The sequence below is a fragment of the Sphaeramia orbicularis genome, chromosome 4, assembly GCF_902148855.1.
Source record: "Sphaeramia orbicularis chromosome 4, fSphaOr1.1, whole genome shotgun sequence".
Taxonomy (NCBI): domain Eukaryota; kingdom Metazoa; phylum Chordata; class Actinopteri; order Kurtiformes; family Apogonidae; genus Sphaeramia; species Sphaeramia orbicularis.
This window is the reverse complement of record NC_043960.1, coordinates 9493523-9514519: the sequence shown is the minus strand read 5'-3', so window position 1 is coordinate 9514519 and position 20997 is coordinate 9493523. Positions and strand designations below refer to the sequence as shown.

Genomic DNA, 20997 nt, shown 5'->3' with positions numbered 1-20997 from the left:
TTTTTACTTTGTTTAATGATTTTCTGTTCGCCTCAGGAAAGATAATGATATCTCTCTGTTATCGTTTATCTTCCAGTGAAGTGTGAGTTGCATCGTAGCCCCATTCCTCCATACAATTTCTCTTGGCAGTGCATGTTACAAGAATCTACTGAAACCCGAGCCACTCATTAAACAGATAAATACTCACATAACAAATCCTGCTGTAGATAATTATAACGAGTCGGAAAAAATGTAATGACTCATGACACTGGATAAAATCTAGTCTAGTCTTTACAAGTGGATGTGAAGGTGAGTAGGCATTTAGCTTCAGGACAGTCGAAGTCTTTTTTTTTTTTATTGTGAAATTAAGACAGGCTTACTGTTCTAATCTGTATTCTGAATATACTGGGTATGTAATGTGTTCTGTCAGTATTTTGATAAGGTCTGTTACCAGTACATGGCAAACATGGAAACTTCCTCACTGTTGCTAAAATTCTGTCTTTTCGTCTGTATTTGGTTTGTTGGTTTGGCTTCTCTTGTAGGAAGAGAATGTGATTTATGTGTTGAGTGAGTCACACGGAGACATGGTTGAATCAAGACATGTGTGCATATATATATATGTGTGTGTGTGTATGTTCATAAGCAAACTGCATTATGATATGTCTCCTCTACAACCTGTTGCATCATGGTATAAATTATAGTAGAGAAAGATAGATTTATTTCTGCCTTGTGGATGTTTTACAGTTGATTGGTCGCAGTAAAGCTTGACTCCGACTGATGACTGAAATCAGGCTTTTCAACGGGGACTACTGACTCTGAGGGAAATAACAGGTCAAAAGTAGAGTTGTATGATGGTGCTCAATGTGGAAAGAATTAATCCAAACTCATTTGCTGGTAAAGAATGATTGTGATTTTCTGTGTATGTACAGAGTCAGCCAAAATAATATATACACACATCAGGAAAAGAAAAACTTGCATAAATATTTAATTTGTATACGTACCTCTGTACATATAGATACCTTTTTCGGAGTTTGATCAAATTACGGTAACACTGTGTACTGTTGTACGATGTTTTCCCAACAGGTGGCATTACCCTCATAAATGTAGCATCAACAAGTGATGTATACAACATAATAATAATAATAATCATAATCATAATAATAGTAATAATAATAATAATAATAATAATAATAATAATAATAATAATAATAATAATAATACATTGGTTTTATATAGTGCTTTTCTAAGTACTCAAAGACGCTTATGACTTGGCTTCAGTATGGTTGTTGATTGAGAAACGTAAGATCATTTTAAAGTTTTACTTCAAATTTGAGAATGTTGTTGAAGTCCAAAGACAATGGAGACGTGAGTTTGGTTCAGAACCTCCTACACGTCAGACTATTTCATGGATTCGTGAAGCTCACCGTACACATAAATGTCTGGAAGCCAGTGGCCACCACTTTGAACACCTTTTGTAATTGTAGAGGCCAAAGGTAACTTGTATTAATCTCATGATATCTGAATAAATGTGGTATTGAAGTATTTATGCAAGTTTTTCTTTTCCTGATGTGTACATTATTTTGGCTTACTCTGTATATACACAGAATCTTGCATGTTTATGTTTATGTTTATGTTTACGCATTTGGCAGACGCTTTTTTCCAAAGCGACTTACAGGGGAAAACCAATTAAATCACTCAATCAATCAAATTTTATTTATATAGCGCCAGATCACAAGAAAGTTATCTCTTGACATTTTATATATAGAGTTGGTCAAAACCAGACTCTAAGTCAATTTACAGAAACCCAACAGAATCCTCCTTGCATGTCACACTTGAACAACAAAAAAGCAAAAACGGGGGAAAAAGGTTGCAGAATAAAGAAAAAAGCTATTGTTGTGGACTAAATTGTTAAGTGAGTAGATAAAATAAATTAAAGATATACAGATCATTAACTATGTGTTGCTATATACACTACCAGTGAAAAGTTTGGACTCACCTGGTTTTTCTTTATTTTTATGGCTATTTCCATTGTAGATTCTCACTGAAGGCATCAAAACTATGAATAAACACATATGGAATTATGTAGTTTAAAAAAGTGTGACAAAACTCAAAGCATGTTTTATATTTTAGATTCTTCAAAATAGCCACATTTTGCTTTTATTACTGGTTTGTGCATTCTTGGCATTCTCTCGATGAGCTTCATGAGGTAATCACCTGAAATGTTTTCCAAAAGTCTGGAAGGAGTTTTCAAATGATGCTGAGCACTTGTTAGCCATCTGTGGTCCATCTCATGTCATTTAAATAAGAAGGTGAGTCCAAACTTTTGCCTGGTAGTGTAAGTAAAAGTAATATTACTTTTGGGAGAAATACACATTTTTACTTGTTTCTCTTAATCGTGATGTTCTTCTTGTCTTGAAAAGAGGACACCAGTACAAAGACTGCAATTTGTTAATTAAATTATATAAAACTAAACATCAAAATACAATTTTCAGGCTCCATGTTTTATAACTTCAATAGGTAGGAGGTGATGAGGATGGCAGGTGACAGAAGTGGTTTGAAACGGTAAAGAAACAAACGACTATTAATGCAAACAGGAAACCCTCCATAGACCAGATCGTCTCATTTAACCAGGCTCAGTTTGGCCTTTGTGGTCTGGGCGGGCCACACCGTCATAGGCAGTGATCTTTGAAGGATAATTCTGTGGACCTGAAATCAGAATAAACCTGGTTCTGTAAAACACTTCTCTTCTGTAGACGTGCATCGGAACTTTAGAGCCATTTGAGTCCTTTTTCATCGAGTATTAAAAAAGTTATTTGCCTTATTGGTTTGATTTGATTTAGTGATTTATTCTGAACATGCAATGAAATTTAACATATATGCGAACAAGCAAAACATGCATAATAACACAAATATCAACAATCGCAACAATCTTAGACTCAAGAACAGCACAATAGCTCCATTTACATGCCCGAAAAGGGGTGGGAAGAAGTGCAATGTGACATATGACATTACACATTCTATAATGTGACTATATTGCACATCCTTAAAGGGGTCATATTATGCTAAACCCACTTTTATTAGTCTTTGGTTCATTTATTTGTGTATTTGGACCCCAATAGTTCATAAAGTTCGAATTTGAACCCTCCAGGTGCTGCAAAACTATCTTTATATTCATTTTTGGAAAAATCGTATGGATTTCTGCAACCCGTTTCAAATACTTCTTAATTTGTACATTTTATAACTAGTTACGTCACAACATTTGCACATATAAGGTCAAGACTTCTGATGAACATTTCTCTGAGTACGACATAATTGTTTGTCAGCAGCAGCAGTTGTAGTAAAAACTGAAAATATGTCCAAATTTTTAGACGATTACCTAACATGTTTAGTTGTTGGTTGTATTAACAAACTTGGAGCATGAAGTGGCTTATGAACATTTAAAGGGCCAGCGCTCAAAACGACCTTTCTGGTGTCATTACTCAGAAATAGGGTTGAAGATGGACGTGTGGAGTTGAATTAATGAAGAATTCAGACCCAAGCATAGCATTTACAGTTTATGTAGACCACAGGGAAATGTTTTAAAATGCATAATTCCATTTGAAAAAGCAAAATATCACTCCTTTAAAGATCAGTTTATATAAGTTATTACTTTAACACGGAAGTTCAGCTAAGAGTTTCGTTCTGATGTTTTGTTTAATGATGTCAGCTGCTTTTACTTGCTCCAAACTATTACCATTATATTGGCCCTTAATAATCCACTCCCGGTTGGCCTCTAATTGTGATACATTACAGCACTTTTTAGGACAAAAAGACAAAATACTGGAGTTTCAAACCAAATGTTGAGACTGTGAAGTAACCCAGTTCTGAGACATTTCTCTGAGGGTGGTGGACACGCCAAACTGTAGATCGAATCTAAGCTCTCTCTGTTTGGTTTCGCATCGTCTCACAGTTTATTGACATTGCTGTGCATGCCTTACACAACTCAGTGTAATGCCGCACACACACATACAAACGCTCACGCACACACTCTCATACTGCTGTTTTTGTTGGACTGTGGAGTCTGAGACCTGCAGTGTGTCACAGTGGCTGTGGGGAAGGAGAGAGAGACCAGGTGCATTGTGTCCCTGTGTGTTTGTGTGTGTGAGAGGGAGAAAGAGATAGACGTGACCTTGTGTGTGTGTCTGTGATTTCCCATATTCCCAGTCCTGTCTCAGTCTGAGGCCTCCTATACAGACCTATCATTCTTTAACTGACTTATTGGCTAGAGCTGTAGAAAATAGGAGCATTATTAATTTATCATCACACTCTTCTGTTTCATTTCACTCTAAACTCACTCACACAGATACATACACACTATTTCTAAAAGCAGAAACCTACACTGTGCAGGATAAAGGGGCGGCTGCCAGACACTAGTCTAGGAGGACAACTTGAGTTTATTGTTTTATCAGACTGAGATTAGCAATTTGGAATGTGCTATATTATATAAGACATAATGCAGATCAGCAGTGCACAAACTACAGCTGCACAATATAGTGTTTGAGCATCGTCATCGCGATGTATGTGTGCGCAATAGTCACATTGCTGGACCTGCAATGTAGGAGGCAAATGAACTCAATGTGTTCTCACCTAATTTCAACCTGGGTACCTGACACACACTGTGCGTAGCAATCCACCAGTCACAATCATTCTTAATCATTTTGTTGAAGCAGACCACGCTCCTGGACACAGAGTGAGTCACTGGTAACAATATTGAGAAATGAACAATGAACAAGAGAAAATCATTGAAAACAAAGACTTGGTGCTAAAAAGAAAAGTAACGTCAGTTATGTGGAATTATTTTGGCTACAAGACGGATGGTATTGAAATACGTGTTCTGTGTTGATAGTGCCTTGCAATTGTTGCCACCAGGGTGCGATTTGTCAAAAAAACAGAGAGGAGGGGTGTTTGTTTGGTTCTTTTTTTTTTTTTTTTTTTTTGTCGGGGGGCAGCAGCAGTTATATATGTGGGGGTGTGGTCCATAACTAATGTAAGTAATGCTGGCATGAAACAAAAGTGAAACTTTACATACTTTAAACATCCAACTCCTGGGTTCTATTCCTCTGTTATTCAGCGACTCTCGCATGAAATTTTCACAACTTCTAACCTGTTTCCACTGGACCCCCTCCACTGCTCTATGACCCCCCCACAAATACTGGGCCCCATAAATTTGTCACGTTTACCCCCCCCTTTATGGTGCCCCAGCGAATGGGGACGAACGCGAATTCTGAGACTGCTGACAGTTCGGTTCAGGTGAACGTTAGTGCCAGTAATGTAGGATATAGATGTAAGAAAACTGTTACAACCTCCCTGTTATTTCAGTTGGTTGGTTGTTGCCCCCCGCCCCCCAGAGGATGAAATTCATTGAGCAGAAGTAGGGATGTAAAAACCAGGGGGGTGGCTGATATCCCCCATTCCCCCCAACAAGTCGCACCCTGGTTGCCACAACAAGAGGTACCACAACTAATTTGTCTGACCATTTACATTGGCACCACTTAGCTATTTCATACCGCATATATATTGCAGGGTTAAAAAAATCGTAATGTCAGTTTTTTCCAGTATTGTGCAGCCCTAGCACAAACCTATGAGTTTCATCTTTGTCTGCAAAGAAATGCCTCAACCTTTACCGGAGAAAGCTGCCTCGTTCACATAAACCACAAATGACCACATTTACAAGCCATTTAAAGTGATTCTCTGTGAATTAGACGCTGCTCCTTACAAGCAGTTTTTTTTTTTTTTTTTTTCCCAAGTCAATTTATTCCTTTTTGGTTAAGAATCGCCCCCAGCGTCGACATTGTCATTGCAGGGGTATGTAATGGAAGCAAAAGTATGCTTTAGAAACCGCATCTAGACAAATTCCACATGAATGCTTCACAAACTGTGATTAAAGAAACACAACCATCATCCAAAAAGGCACTTTTACTTTTCAAGCTGTGGTAAACAGAGTAAAGAGTGTAAGTGTGCTGTTGCTCTGCGCTGGGCTAAATGACAGGGTGGCAGAGCAGGATGACAGCAGGCTGTTTGATAAATTGGTTGTTAATGAGAGGAGAGTCGGACTAGCACTGGGGAATGAACCTCTAATACCATGTTCACATGAGTGCAGAGCTTTAAGAGGCCACCCCTGCCTATGGGAACTCCAGCTCAGACTGTGAAACACATTTCAGCTGATCATACAGATTGTATAAATATAGTTTTTGGAGTTCACAGTCAGGCTTTTTTTTCATAAAGCTCATTGATTGGAGGAATCTATGGTAACACATAAGCAAAAACCTTCATAAATCACCAAGGGTGCAAAGCATGCAATGATGCAATCCTTTTGGAAATCTGGAGTGATGTCTGTGTAGATTTCAGCTGGTGTGTAGAGGAATTTCATAGTTTAGAGGAATTTCGTAGTCTAGAATTAGAAAGTTTTCACGCAACACTGTGAAAAGAACCTGTTCACAGGATCACATATCTGTCTGTCTCAAACAGTCCATAACAGTATCCTACCTATAGAACCCTCCAGCACCACCGTTCACCTCTACGCTGAACACAACACCGGCACTTCTGTCAGATGACTCCATTAGTTCACCTGTAGTACCACCTCTGTCCAGTTGATGGCGAGTGTGCAAATTAATCAGTCATTGTCAAGTCTTGTCTCGTTGTTTAGCTGACTTTAGCCAAAATTATATGCTACTTTGTAAGCGTAAAATGTCAAGACAATATTTTGTTATTTTAAAAAGGCCAGTAAATGTGATGGCATTGAAAAAAAGAGGGATTGATGCAGTGAAGGAAGAGGGTCAAGCAAGTAAAGTTCTTATGGCATTTGGTGTGCTATACGTACACATTTTCTACCTTTTGTGTTTTAGTCAACACCATTTGATGGCATGTCAATATTGCCAAGATCTCCGGCTCACATAACCCTATCCCTGACCCTCAGTGCGCTACTGCGGTGTGAACATACACACGGAAAGCTTATAATGCGAACAGACAACACACCGATTAAAAGTGGTGTATTTATACGAGTCATGATATCACGTTGGTTTATCAGCCAGCAGCAACTCCAGTTGCAGAGATGTTTTTGAACATTAAATACTACTAAATATGTCTCATTATCATAAAAAAATTTAATTTGAAGTGACGGATAATAATGTGTTATGACGGAATTTTTACGACCCTGTCAATCAAAATGATGGACAATAAAAGTGTCTATTGCAACCTCTGAGCGTGCTATTTTTCCATATCACCCAGCCATACTTAAAAGCTAGCATAAGAAATATTACATTTATTATCAACATCTGCATGATGACATTTGTGCATGCCTTTATACAATTGAAAAATGCAGTACTGGAATATTAAAATCAAAAAGCATATGTCTACCTGTGGAACAGATATTTCTACCTGCATGGGCCTTTCTACAGCCTATCAACACAGGATTTTGGATTTGATTTCTGTTGGCGATGGAGCCTGTTTTGGGTCCCTTGTCTCACATGACAAGCACAGAAATATGCTCTCATGGTTCTGGACGAAAGGCAAGCGACTAAGTGTCTCCTCTCGGTCTCAGGCAGAAAAAAATTTAACAGCCCTCATATTAAAGGATAAAAACTGTATTTTAGCATGGCGAGAACCTGGCCTGGAGTCAACAGTACGGAGCACATTTCAAAGGATCTGCTCAGTCTCGCTCTCTTAAGGATTTATTTCACAGGCTTTGTATTAAAAGAGGAAATGGTAAAGCTCCAATATAGAGGAAAATACTTGGGAAACCTAATAATGTATTCGTTCTGGTGTATATGGATAATCTCATTTCATTATAATCAAAGTTGTAGCTTTGCTTGCTACATTTGTCAATAAGTCGGCTCCATTACAGCAGAAAAACTATTAGTGTCTAATCCTGTGTTTTGGATCTACCATCACGCTAATGCTCTTATCTAATCACCACTTGCTTGGCCTTGTGGTCCACCTCCTGTCACTTTCCACTTTTCCAGTATAAAAAGGATATTTGGCCAAGTTTGAGGAACCAATTCGCCTTTATAGTTTATGAAATCATAAAAAAAAACTTGAATTGTGATCTGTTTTCATCTGTGCATGGAAAATAATACAGACCCAAAATGCAGTCCCAGTAGTCTTAATGGGTTCCATATCTCTGCTTTTATGGGAGTTGCAGTGCTCGGCGCAGAACAACACAGATGTTCGACATGGAACAGGGGAAGGCTGTTGAAGCATGGTATGGTCATCTGTGTGTTTTCATGGTGTTTGTGGTAGCAGCGTTGACAGGGATTTTCAAGTATCTTCCCACCCGTTGGAGGCCTCCTGACTGCTGGTCACAAATGCAAACGTTGTCCAACAGAAGCCCAATAAAGCCTACACAACTGCTATGTGTCTGCGAAAATGTCTATTAAAAACCAGTCCAAATTGTTAGCGGACCACAAAAATCTAGTATTTGGGAAAACGCAGGCTTAAATGGTGGAGAAATGTGTGTTTGATCGATCAGTTCAAATGAAAGTTAAAACGTGGGCATGTTGCTAGTTTTTAGTAGAGGTCGCAGTCGTGTCATATTAATATTACAGCCTGCTAATGAAATAGACAGTGCAAAAATCAAACTCTTACCAAGTGTATTTTTCTCATTTCTAGTCAAAATATCTCATCACACTTAAAATAAGACATAATCAACTTAAGAATAACTTTTCAGTGAGATATAAGAACTTATTTTTAGACAAAAGATCTTGAAAATTGCAAGAAATCTTACTAAGATAATTTTCACTTGTTCCATTGGGGCTCAGTAGGTAGAGCGGGTCGTCCAATGACCAAAGGGTCGGCCGTTCGAATCCTGCCTCTGACTGTCCACATGTCGAAGTGTCCTTGGGCAAGACACTGAACCCTAAATTGCTCCCAGTGGGACCTGGCAGGGCCTTGCATGGTGGCAGCCGCCTACTGGTGTATGAATGTGTGCGTGAATGGGTGAATGCGAGGCTTTGTAAAGCGCTTTGGGCACCATAAATGTGTGGAAAAGCGCTATATAAGTACTGACCATTCGCCATTGGCAGATTTTTTTGCTTAATTCAAGATTTTTTTTTTTGCTTAATTCAAGCAAAAAAAATCTGTACAAAATCAACAATCTGTAATAATACATTTTATTTATCCTCCTAAGACCCAGCTATGGGTTTTCTATCCAGATTTGTGGACAAGAGTTTCACAACTTTATACAAAAAAAAAGAAAAGAAAACTGTCCACCACAAAGGACATGCCATAAAAATTTTAAAAACTGCATCTGAAAAAACTGTTACATCATAATGTTTCCAATATAGGTACTTATTTGATAAAAAATAAAAAACGCTTGTACTTTGCTGACATTTCCTGGGTCTTAGGAGGTTAAAGGCGCCGTTCAGGACACTCAAGGTCACCGTACAAAGTTGTTAAAATAAATAAAACACAATTAAAATTACACACATACATATATAAAACACATAGCTACATAAAATGGCAGCAGATAAAAGTGAAATTATGGAGTTGAGTAGGCCTGTCTGAATAAATAAGTCTTAAGTTGGGATTTGAATCTTGGTTAGATTTCTTGAAATAAGATTTTTCCAAATCTATTGTCTAAAAATAAGTTCTTATATCTCACTGAAAAGTTACTTTTTAGGTGATTATGTCTTATTTTAAGTGTGGTGAGATATTTTGACAAGAAATGAGGAAAAAATACACTTGGTAAGATTTAGTTTGGTAAGATTTTAGCAGTCTAGATAAACATGTTTGACTCAAATCCTGTCTTTTAAAGCATTTCACATGGAGCATTTGATGAAGAGCGGCTTTTAACCCGACTGCTGACACGTCCAGTGATGGATTTAAGGAACAGGACAAGCTTACATTGACAGACAGCTAAAGTAGGGGCAAGGCAAACGGGAGGATATTTGTCTTCTCATTTTGTGGCCTGGACCTTGTATTTGCATGTCATTACTGATCCTACAGTACACAAAATCTTCATTCATGCCTGCTGTCCCTCTCTGCGCTGCACTGTTGCTTCCCCACCACTACCTTCCTTTAAGCCTCGACTCCACAAACCGCCAGGCCCAAAGGCAATTAGATTTTTACCTTATCCACTTGTTTTCCGTGGGAGTATATTATGACAATTTCCTGGTTTTAAGTCATTGGAGACGAGTTATTAATGTTTTTTTTTCTTTAAATCCTGCAGTCTGTTAGTCTAAAATAGGTCAAGGACAGTAGAAGCCGATGGGACTGAACATATGTGCATCCACTGTTGACCAAATAGAGTGTATTGAGTTGAATGTGTCCTGGTTTTCTGGTCTAATCGCTTTGCCAGCCCCAGAGACAGAAATCCAGAAGCTCCACAAGCTCCACCAGCCGAAGCCTTATTAACTTTCCTTCCCTCTAAGTGTGTGTCCTTCTCTGACTCCTATCTCCTTCGCTGTCTTTCTCAGTTGCTGATATCTGTGACAGCTGTCATTAATGAGTCTAAATCTGGCATCGGGGTGGGCGTTTGGCTTGTGGCCACTGGCAGGCAGAATACGAGAAAGAGTATCTAGTTAGTATGTCAGATTCAAAGTGCTGAAAACAGGCTTGCGTACAAATAGTGCCCTATATGAAATCTAAACCCCACTTACAAACACACATATCGGATGGTCTGCAGCAGTTGTGGATTGAGTTTGTTTGTGGCTCTGTGAAAAGAGTGTGAAATGCGTGTCTGTGTGTGTGCTGACTTGCATTTTGTGTGATCCACATTCCTCAATGGTTGACTCATGCGCACATATCGCCATTTAGCGGCTTAAGGGTTAGCACAGATGCAACGCTTTAGCACTTTACAATGCACGCGAGTCAAACTGGCATCTGAAAAACCATATGAGTACATTAAGATACCAGTGGGTTTTAATGTATTTAGCATTTACCTCCGTAGTTATGTGCCAGGTGCCAAACACATCCAGCCGAGCAAATGGTTTAATATACAGTAGGGCTGTCCTGAATACCTTCAAAGCTTCAGTGAGTATGACGTGGAATATTCATCAACAGAGCGTCATTAGGGTTAAAAAACAAGGTTCAAGGTTGAAGGTTAATCTTTACTATCCCTGAGGGGCAGTTTGAGTGATAGCCAGCAGTAAATAAATAAATAAACCACAGCAAACAACATCAGGCATCCAATGACAACAAATACACTGGTCTACAATTTTTTAGAAATGATTTGCTTCAGACATTAAATGTGCTAAATGTTACGTATTTTAATAAGATTAATTGGAAAATAAATGACAAAAGTGCCGGTTTGCTCATGTTTTCAAGGTATATGATAAAGTGTTATTACACATATATATTGGTTTATGTACATTTATATAATAGTTTTATAAATCTTCCACTAAATAGAACCTGTAAAGTGAATGTATTCTAATGTGCAGACAGTGTTTTGAAGTAGATCTTGTAGCTCTGAGACAAATATTCCTTTTGAGTCAAACTCATTCTCTCGTTAATTCTTGAATTTCACATTTTGACCCAAGGCTGTATCTTGGAAAGTTCAGCCAACCAGCATTTTTGACTTGATTTTTCTTTATCAGTGACTCTCGTGGTAAAATTTCATTACTTTTATTCTGGAAGCATTTTCCTTGTAGACCAGTGATATCGACACAGTTCCGAATTCCGAACCTTTTCGTTCCGCATCGTGGTCGACTGTGTCTGCGTCTTAACGGCAACGATGAAAACTGAAAATGAAAAGTTTTGTTGAGATCAAAATTGGATGTTTCAGCAAGATAATGTCAGGGTATGACATGTTGACACTGTCAAGAATTGAGTTTTGCTCTCAAATCTGGCTCGTAGACCAACTCCACTCTTGTCTTCTTTTTGTTTAATTATTTACACCTGATGAGTGTCATACCTGCTAATATTTTTGCCTCTATTTGTTTTTGTTACCTCGGTTTGCCTTGGTTTGTCTGTCTGTCTGTCCATGTGCAAGATAACTCAAAAAGTTATGGATGGATTTGGATGAAATTTTCAGGAAATGTTGATACTGACACAAGGAACAAATGATTAAATTTTGGTGGTGGTGGGGGCATGGGGGGGATCACCCACTGATCTGCCTTGGCGGAGGTCTGCGCTCTCCGAGTGCTTTTCTAGTTTATTTATTTATTTATTTATTTATTTAATCTTAGATAGGGATGTGTTGCCCAGAACTTGGTAGGGATGGGGTGGGTATTGTGTTTTTTGTAGAAACTCCAAAAGTGTTGTTTTTGTCTTGTGTGACTGCCACTTTCTTTTACCTTGACTCCAATAAAAAAGAATGTGGAAAAATAATTTAGTTTTGGTATTTTTTGTTGTTAACAATAAACAAAAAAAAAAGTCATTTGTTTGTGTCAGTCTGATGCACCTTTTGAAACATGAGCAAAAAATGTTCTGCAAATATATGATAACATCAAAGATTGTGAAACATTTTAAGGGTGTCCGAAAACTTTTTTCCACTACTCTATATGCCAGTATTTCTCAACAGGGGCATTGGGACACCATTGGGGGGCGTTTGGACTGAGAAAGTTGGAGGGGGCGGGGGCGCTGAGACCGTAATGGGGGATGTTAGTCTGTATAAGTATCAATTTCAAGCAGCATGCTATTTTGATGGCTCCTCCACAATACGGTACGTTGTAGCCCCCACTCCACCCCCCCTCTGGTTGCAAGAGGGGGACTACCTATGCAATATACGACCCCACCCCACCCCACCCCACCCACCCCCAATTTGAGAAGTTCTTACGGAGCACTATAACACTGCACCACACACATACTACTTCTAAGGGAGCATGATGACAGCCCCAACACCCCACCCCCATCACAATTTTTTTTTGGGGGGGGGGGGGGGGGCTAGGAGGCTCAGGATAATGAAAAGGGGTGTTTGCTCAAAAAAGGTTGAGAAACACTAGTATATGCATTCTGGAAAGCCAGGTTTTCCCATCCATGTTTTTTTTTTTTTTTTTTTTACATTTTCCATCCTCAGTATTTTCGAAGTTCAAGCCCACCGTCGGCCACTGCTCGGGAGGGGGTCACAGACCAGCTCCTAATGATCCACGCACCCCGGGGTTAGCATAGCAATCAGTTAGACTTCTCAACAAGCCGACCTGAGTCGCTGCCGACCAATTAGACGCTCATACATACACAGCTGCACTCTGGGAACATTCCTCAGGCAGGTGGCAAGAGCAGGGCTGAGTGCAGAACATGGCGTCTCTCGGTCAAGGCCAGCTGGTCTGGGTGGGAGTTACAGGACGGCGTTTTGAGGCTCAGTCTTGAGTGTGTAGTGTGGGTAAACTGCCACAGTCTTCCTCCCTTTCTATGACCTCCTCACCTCTCTTAGTCCCCTTTAACACTCCTTTTAGTGTTTGTTGAGCTTTGTGCCCATGTCAGCTCTTTCCCATAGACGTTCCCAGTAGCTGTTTTAGATCCCGCTGTTTGACATATACCCCATTACAACAGCCAAGTGCAAACCGAAGTAACAGTTTAGTGCGCATTTAAGTTTTGCAAGCTTAAAACTGCATTAATAAAAATCTCTGTGAGGGATCGCAATCAAGTTTTACAACGTGACGGCTCTGATCTGTCCGAAATATCACTAATCCTGAGGGCTGATGTTGTAATTTAGCGTGAGTCAGAGTTTCATCTACCAGACTGATATTTTACAAAAAGAGCTGGACTGAACTTATTTATTGCTCCGCTGGAAAGTCAGTTGTGACTGTTAAAAGCGTCTTTATTGAAGGTGTAGCTCTGCGTCTCTTCCAAGTCCATATCTTTGGAACATGAGCTCCTATAGGCGGATAGAGTGAATCGTAAATGTTTATTAAAGATGTGGGATCTTGTAATATTGGCGGTGTGATGTAATGCAATGTAAACCTGAAGACGTCAGCGCTGAGTCGAGCCAAAGACAAAGTCACAGCGGAAAGAAGGTCGGGTTGATTATTTAGCCATATTTTAAGGAAGATGTCTGGAAAAATAGACAGTAATTGTGGAATGAATAGAATCACAGGATTGATAAATGGAGTGAATATAGTTAAACACATGCACGCTGTGATCCAAGTACTATCTATGACAGCAGGCAGGTTTGACTCAGGCGCGCTACACCTCCCTTGGCATCTTTTTACTTGCTTATCTTGATGTGATGTCAAATCACCATTCATCAACATGAACTTAAGACAGTGCAGGCAGAGCGCAGCCCACACATCATCTGGAGGGTGGAGGGGCGGGGTGGATTATGGGTAATCAGAGCAGGCCTCAAGACAGAGACCGAGGATGAGCGGGAAAGGAATGCAGGAGGGAGGGATGAAAGGGGGGAGAAAAAAAGAGGGAGAAAGGGCTGTCAGGGATAATGGAGTAGCAGCATTTATCAGTTTGTGGATCTACATGTGGGAAAGAGGGACAGAGAGGGAGGGAGATGAGGACGGAGAGATGGATTTAGGGAGAGAGGGAGGGCACCCGATATGATGGGTGAGTGAACAAGGCAACAGAAAGGTCAGGGTTCAGCCCAGTGAGGTTTTTCTCAGCTTTAACAAGTCAAGAGAACACTGGACTCACATTTTAAGATGATGCACCATGGCCTGTGGATGCATTTCAATTCCAACTGCAGATTGTCTGACGTCTGATTGTTTTTTTTTTTGTTGTTTTTTGTCACTTCAGTTTTTATTGAAATTTTATGAGCACATAGTCACCAAAAACAACAAACAAACTTTTCTTGGATACACTACACAACACTACATTCACATTATTCCAGTGGTTCCCAACGTTTTTTGGCTTGTGACCCCATTTTAACATCCCTGATTTCTGGCGACCCCAGACATTCAAAACAGAGACTTTTTTTGGGCTAAAATTAATTTGTTTTTGATCATGTAATAGTTTGCCATACTATGTTGCAAATAAAGGTTAATTTTAGATGACATTTAGTCTATATAATAAATATTATTATGGAGGCAGAAAAGCCAGGTGTAGATTACTGCACAAAGGGAGAATTTAATTTTCCTTGGTCAGGATATGTACAGTCAGTCCAGCTTGGATTTACAAGGCTGACAATTAATACTGAACAAACAAGAACTCAAACTATGAATTATGAAAGAGCTGCAGCATCTGAAACTGACCACAATGAACATTTGACAGATAAACAGAACCATAGTGCTTCAGTTTCAGCTTCACAGTTTGTCATGTCTTTTATGAACTGTGATTATCTCTCTCAACTCACCATATATTTTTTATTAATAATTTTTTTTTTTTAATCATGTACTACAAATTTCAGGCGACCCCATTTGAATTCCAGGTGACCCACCATGGGGTCCCAACCCCAAAGTTGAAAAACACTGCATTATTCAGTTCTTCCACCATTCTGGGTTCTGTAATCAGTCCATTTATTCCATTTTTTGTCCATTTGTGCTTCTTGTATTGGCAGTTTGTGATTTATTTTTTCCATTGTATATATTCCTTCAATAATTGTGATCCATTGGTCCTTTGTTGGTTATTCTGTGTTTCCCCAGTTCCTTGTAATAGCTTTTTTGCAATGTTTGACGTCTTTGATAAAAAAGGGCATGTTAAGTTGACGCTGAGAGTTTCTTTTGGTTAATATTAGGCTTCTAAACTTGAAATACTGCATCAGAGGCGAAATAGAGGCTTGAAAGATAAAAGTCATTCTCATGTTGGGTGGAGTAGTATCATCTGATTAATTCCTATTGGCTCTTTCTTGCTTCATTATCTACTATCATTACTATATAGGCCTTTACAGATTCATCAGTCAGCCTGTACTTTACATGTAAAAGCAGCCAGCACATATTTACCCTTAACCCTTAGACTCTGAGAACTATTTCTGTGGTGACTTTCACATGAATTTTTCTCTACATCTAAGCTTTCCAAAAAATTCATCATCCCTTATTGTGATATTATCCTCTGCACTTTCCATTTGTCAGTGAAATGCAGATATATACCTGTATTTAATGTATTGATGTTCATAAAAGTTCAGTGTGAATTTGAAGGTTATTATATCATAACAAAGAAAACTGAAGAAAAGTGAGTTTTTCTGAAAAAAATATGTTATTAACTGAACAAAAAACAAGCATCCACAACCACTGTCATTTATCAAACTACATATTTTACTGCTGAATCAGTGTTGCAGAAGATAACAGGGTTTCTATGTTCATTATGGAGCCTCTCAACATCTACATGGGTCAAAAGCTGAGAAACTGCTTTTACCTGAATTATTTGATGTATTGATAGGATTAGTAGTTCAAAAGTGATTAGATCTTATAGATCATTAGATGCTCTAGTTACTGTAAATAAATAAAGTGTATATCATGGCCAAACATTTTGGCAGTGACAAAATCCTGTTTCTCCAAGACCTGAGATTTTTTTTGGATTTTTATTTATTTTTCCCCAATGTGCTATTAAGGCACATGTTTCAAGGACGTATTATTTGGAAATAGATCGCATTTATTCAAATAATGTTTGTCACTAGTGGCTTTTCCATCTGTGCAAAACTTTACCGATATTTACTAAATGTCGAAAAATTTAAGTCTGTAATGTCGGTTTTTCAGCTAAATCACAAATGCGATGGTTTATTTATTATCGTAAGATGACATATGAAGTCATTCCATAAACATGGCGATGAACATAAATATCATGTTGATTTACAGATATATTCATTATTATAATATATTACCCCTCTATTCTGTATTAAATTAAAAGATTATTTAGTTTCCTGGTGTGTCCACACATATCGCACCGTGTTTCTTTTAAAACTCTTTATCTTTGCTTGTTGTAACGTCCGTCAACATCCATTTTTTTTTTTTTTCATGGGACTCTAGTTGTGGAAAAAGGTCTTTCCATTGCAGTTTTGCATGATATACCAATTTTGCTACGCCCGGAAAATCACCTCTTGCCAGCACAAAAGCTTTTGATCAAAAAATGAGAATTTTGGCGAAATTGTTGTTTTGCCATTAGGCACATTTTTATACATTATATTGGCACAATCCAAGGGTCAATGGAAGAGCGACTAGCGTCAAAACTTCTGGCTACATCTGTAACATGTGTTAACAAAGACACTTAAACTCTGCATCTCATCTGCCAATAAAATCACTGCTCATTTCAATACATTTGTTAGAAAAGTAATCAGATTTATTGAGTTTAAAGGGTGACATTTTTCCATTTTAACAACTTTGCTTGTAATCTATAACCTATTACATCAATAGCACATGTTTTAGATTATGTTCCTGCATATTGATGAATAGTTTTAGATCTTGAGATGAACTTAAATTTATGCACAGAACATTTTAACCCTGCAGTTCATTTAAGGACTGGCAGTTCATGTTTGCATATTTATTTTGGCTCTTATTTTAAGTAGCAGCAGCTGTGTAAAAACTGTGACATTCTTGTTGTATTAACCTTTTTTTAAATCTTCATGCAGATGTCGACAATGATCTGGAAGCATCTTATATAAATATCATTAAAGTAAACACTACTTTGGCTTCTGGCAAACCTAACGGAATGGGTGTAGCGGAGTACAGTGAGAGTTGGGAGCAAAGGGATGCGATGATGATTGATTTGGTGGTTTTAGAAAAGAGAGACAGACACACTGAGAGACAGAATAGGAATGTTGATGAGTGAACGAGAATGCAGCGAGGGGAGTGAGGGATGCTGAGTTTGTTGGGGTGTGTTTTCCCAGCCCTCTCAGTGTGTCCCCTCTGTTTGACCCTGTTTTATGGCTCTTTTACAGCCCTTGCATACTGTAGCCGTCCAGATTCCCTTCTCCAGGGCTCCGCACCCCCCTGTCAACCTCAGGTCCAAGCCTCAGGCGGGGTCAGCAGGCCTTTAATATGGTGCTACTCCTCTAATTCACTGCAGATCTCGTGTGAGCTGCCCCCGCCTTCTCCCTTCACTGTTTTAAGCAAGTGTCCTTCGAACACAGACTTTCTCACACTCATTTATCAAAGATTGGGCCAGTAAACGTCAGTGAAAAGAAGGCAGGTGTTTCTCATACTTTGGAACATTGTTATAAATGAGATTTTCATTTTAGGCTTTTGTAATTAAAACCGTTTTATAGTCGGACTTACATCATTTTTCATTATTTGAGACGTCTGCGGTTAAGAGTGATGGAAAGCAATTCCGTACATTTAAGTCATCATTAGATTTCAGAGGAAAATACTTAACTCCATTCCCCAGAGCTATTTAACAGCTTCACTTACTTTACTTAAATTAATAATTTATAGTGTATAAAAAGCACAATTATCCTACTAAATTCTCCATTAAATCTAAAAAGAAAGACTGTAAGCCTTGACTTTTTAAAGTTAGTTTTATTCACAGTTTTTTTTTGTTTTTTTTTTTACATGGTACGATACACTAAAGCAGTATCATGTGACTAATAAAACCCATCAATGCCCTTGGTAATGCGCATTAAAAGGCACACATATATAAAAACCTGCTTTTTATAAGTCCCCACTTCCTGTTTGACAGTCTTTTTTGAGTCTCTCCATCCATTTCTTGGGATACAGTTTTATTTTTAGTGTTACTTAAGTTACACTTTGGTTAATTTTGTATATATATAAATGGCTCTATAAATTGTGGCTCTCATCAGAGGTGTTAGTCCAACTACCGTACTTTCCGGACTATAAGCCGCACTCACCCCATCTCCAATGTCTCACCATCGATTCATTGATGTCAAGCTTACATGCAGCAGCTCTATTTCCTTCTTCGACAGCCGGATCGATCGTTAGCCCGGAAAACATGAATTAGCTGCATCATTTTTGAGCCGCAGGTTTACAGTGTGTGAAAAAAAGTAGCGGCTTATAGACCGGAAATTACGGTATATTTCAGCTACATTCTGCCAAATCTAATTTTCTAACTGGTCAGACTGAAACAATTTTCTAATCTAATCTCAAACACCAGACCACAAGTATAACAATTATGCATCATGATACTGATTTTATAAAGTGTCACATGTTTTATGTGACACAAAACACTAAAACAGAATCATATGAGTCAACTGTAATTAAATGCATCAGTGTTGGTGATAATGCACATTAAAAGTGACAAACATGTAAAAGTCTGCTTTTTGTAGGTCGCCACTTCCTGTTTGAAAACCTTTTTGAACCTCCCCATACATTTCATAGCATGGAGTTGTACTTTTGGGAAAAATGTGCAGCATGAAATTCATATTAGAAAAATCAGTTTTTATGTCTCTCATCAGAGGGGTTCAGTTGACCTGTGTAGGGATGCACGATATGACTTTTTCAATTCCAATGCCGATACTAATGCTAGCACCTTCAATATAAGTCGATACCCGATACTAATCCGATATTGTTGATTTGGAGCAGAGGTTCTCAACTTGTGTGTGTGTGTGGGGGGGGGGGTTGCAAATGACATCATTGTGCATGCATGTGGGTGCGTTAGCGACTACTGTTGTACATCACAACAGTTTAAATCACACACCCCCACCCCACCCCATACTCACAGATTGAAGTCCGACGTCGCCGACTGTGTTGCAAAAATTTAAAGGGGAAGGATCGGTCTTATGGATCGGTTGCTTTTGCCGATCCAGCTAAAATGTTAATATCGGGGCTGATATCTGATCCTAATATCTGATCAGTGTAACTTTAGACCTGTCCATCAGTAAATCCTAGCAAACTCCGTTTTCCATTAGGTCAAACGAAAGCCTTTTTATTGCCTTAATGTGAACCACTGGACATCGCAATATTGCATCATGAAACTATTGCCTGGATTGGTTGATTTGTTGGTTTTTATAAGCAGTTCAGGACTTCAGTGTGTGGTGGGAAAAAAAAAAAAGTGAAAGTATTCTAAATATAGCATACGCTGCAATGGATATTGATTTTAGTTGCTCCTTTATAAGATGGTAGAACGAGTACAAAATCACAAAACTTTTTTTTTTTTTTATTTATCTTTTTATGAGCAATGCAACAGTACATACAAAGGAGCAGAATTACAGTGCATTCATTATACATTGCCTTTTATATCATTTTTCCCCATGCCCAATCCAACCCCAAGGCCCTCTGAGAAGGGGCAATAGCAGAAACAAGAACATCATAACAGTATAACAGTCTCTGAGCAGTAGAAAATCAATTAAGTACAAGCAGTATCAAATCTGTGGTGTACAAGAATATTAACTGAGCTAATTAAAATAAATAAATAAATAAAATTAAGTCATAGCTTGTAGATACCTGTGTTTACTTTTAAATATTAGACATTACCTAGATGTATTAAATGTGACAATAATTGGTAGACAGAACAAATTACGACAAAAAACAACAATACCTAAACAATAATAAAAAAGAGTAGGGTGGAGGTGTGAGAGATCAATCTGAAGGCAGCGTTTGTAAAGATTGAAAGTAATCTAAAAAAGATTGCCATTTATTAAAGAATTTAGTTGAGGAGCTTTGTAGTGAGAGTCGAATCTTTTCTAATTTAAGAAAAAACATAACATCTCTAAGCCAAAATGACAAAATCACACAACTAACCCTTTCATAGTCTCATATAGTTCTGCTTAAGTGTCTCTGTCAAACGGATGAACCTGAACTACCCCTGTCTCATACTTTTCCTTTTTTTTTTTTTTTGTTCTGACAAGGTATAGTTTTTGGATAAAAAATAAAAACTTTATTAACAGACATTATTAACATTACATTAACAGAAGACAAAATGAACGTCATTAGCCTTACCCCTGGACATTCACACTGTAACCACCTCCATCTCAGTCTCTTTCTGACATTTAATTCATTTTCACAATCATGCAGTGGTTGGCGTTGGACTCATAATGAGGGAAAGCCATACTTAGAATTTCCAGTATATTTACTCCGCCACTAGGGGGCTCTCAATCAAATCAATGACAAAATATGTAGTTTGATGATGCAGCATGGGATGATGGGAGTTTTGACTTCCAAAGCGACAGCGACCAGATGAGGCGCATATTTCATAGTTTTATTCACTGTATGTTTAGTGAAGTGCATTAAAATGTTATAATTTTATTTTAGTGATCTCTGACGAGCCGTTACATTG

General features: G+C 38.3%; 1 protein-coding gene across 2 annotated transcripts in view; it reads left to right on the top strand.

The window, feature by feature from the left end:
- The window catches only part of ror1 (receptor tyrosine kinase-like orphan receptor 1), a 254783-nt gene that overhangs the window by 51804 nt on the left and 181982 nt on the right, over positions 1-20997 (top strand). The window lies entirely within an intron of this gene.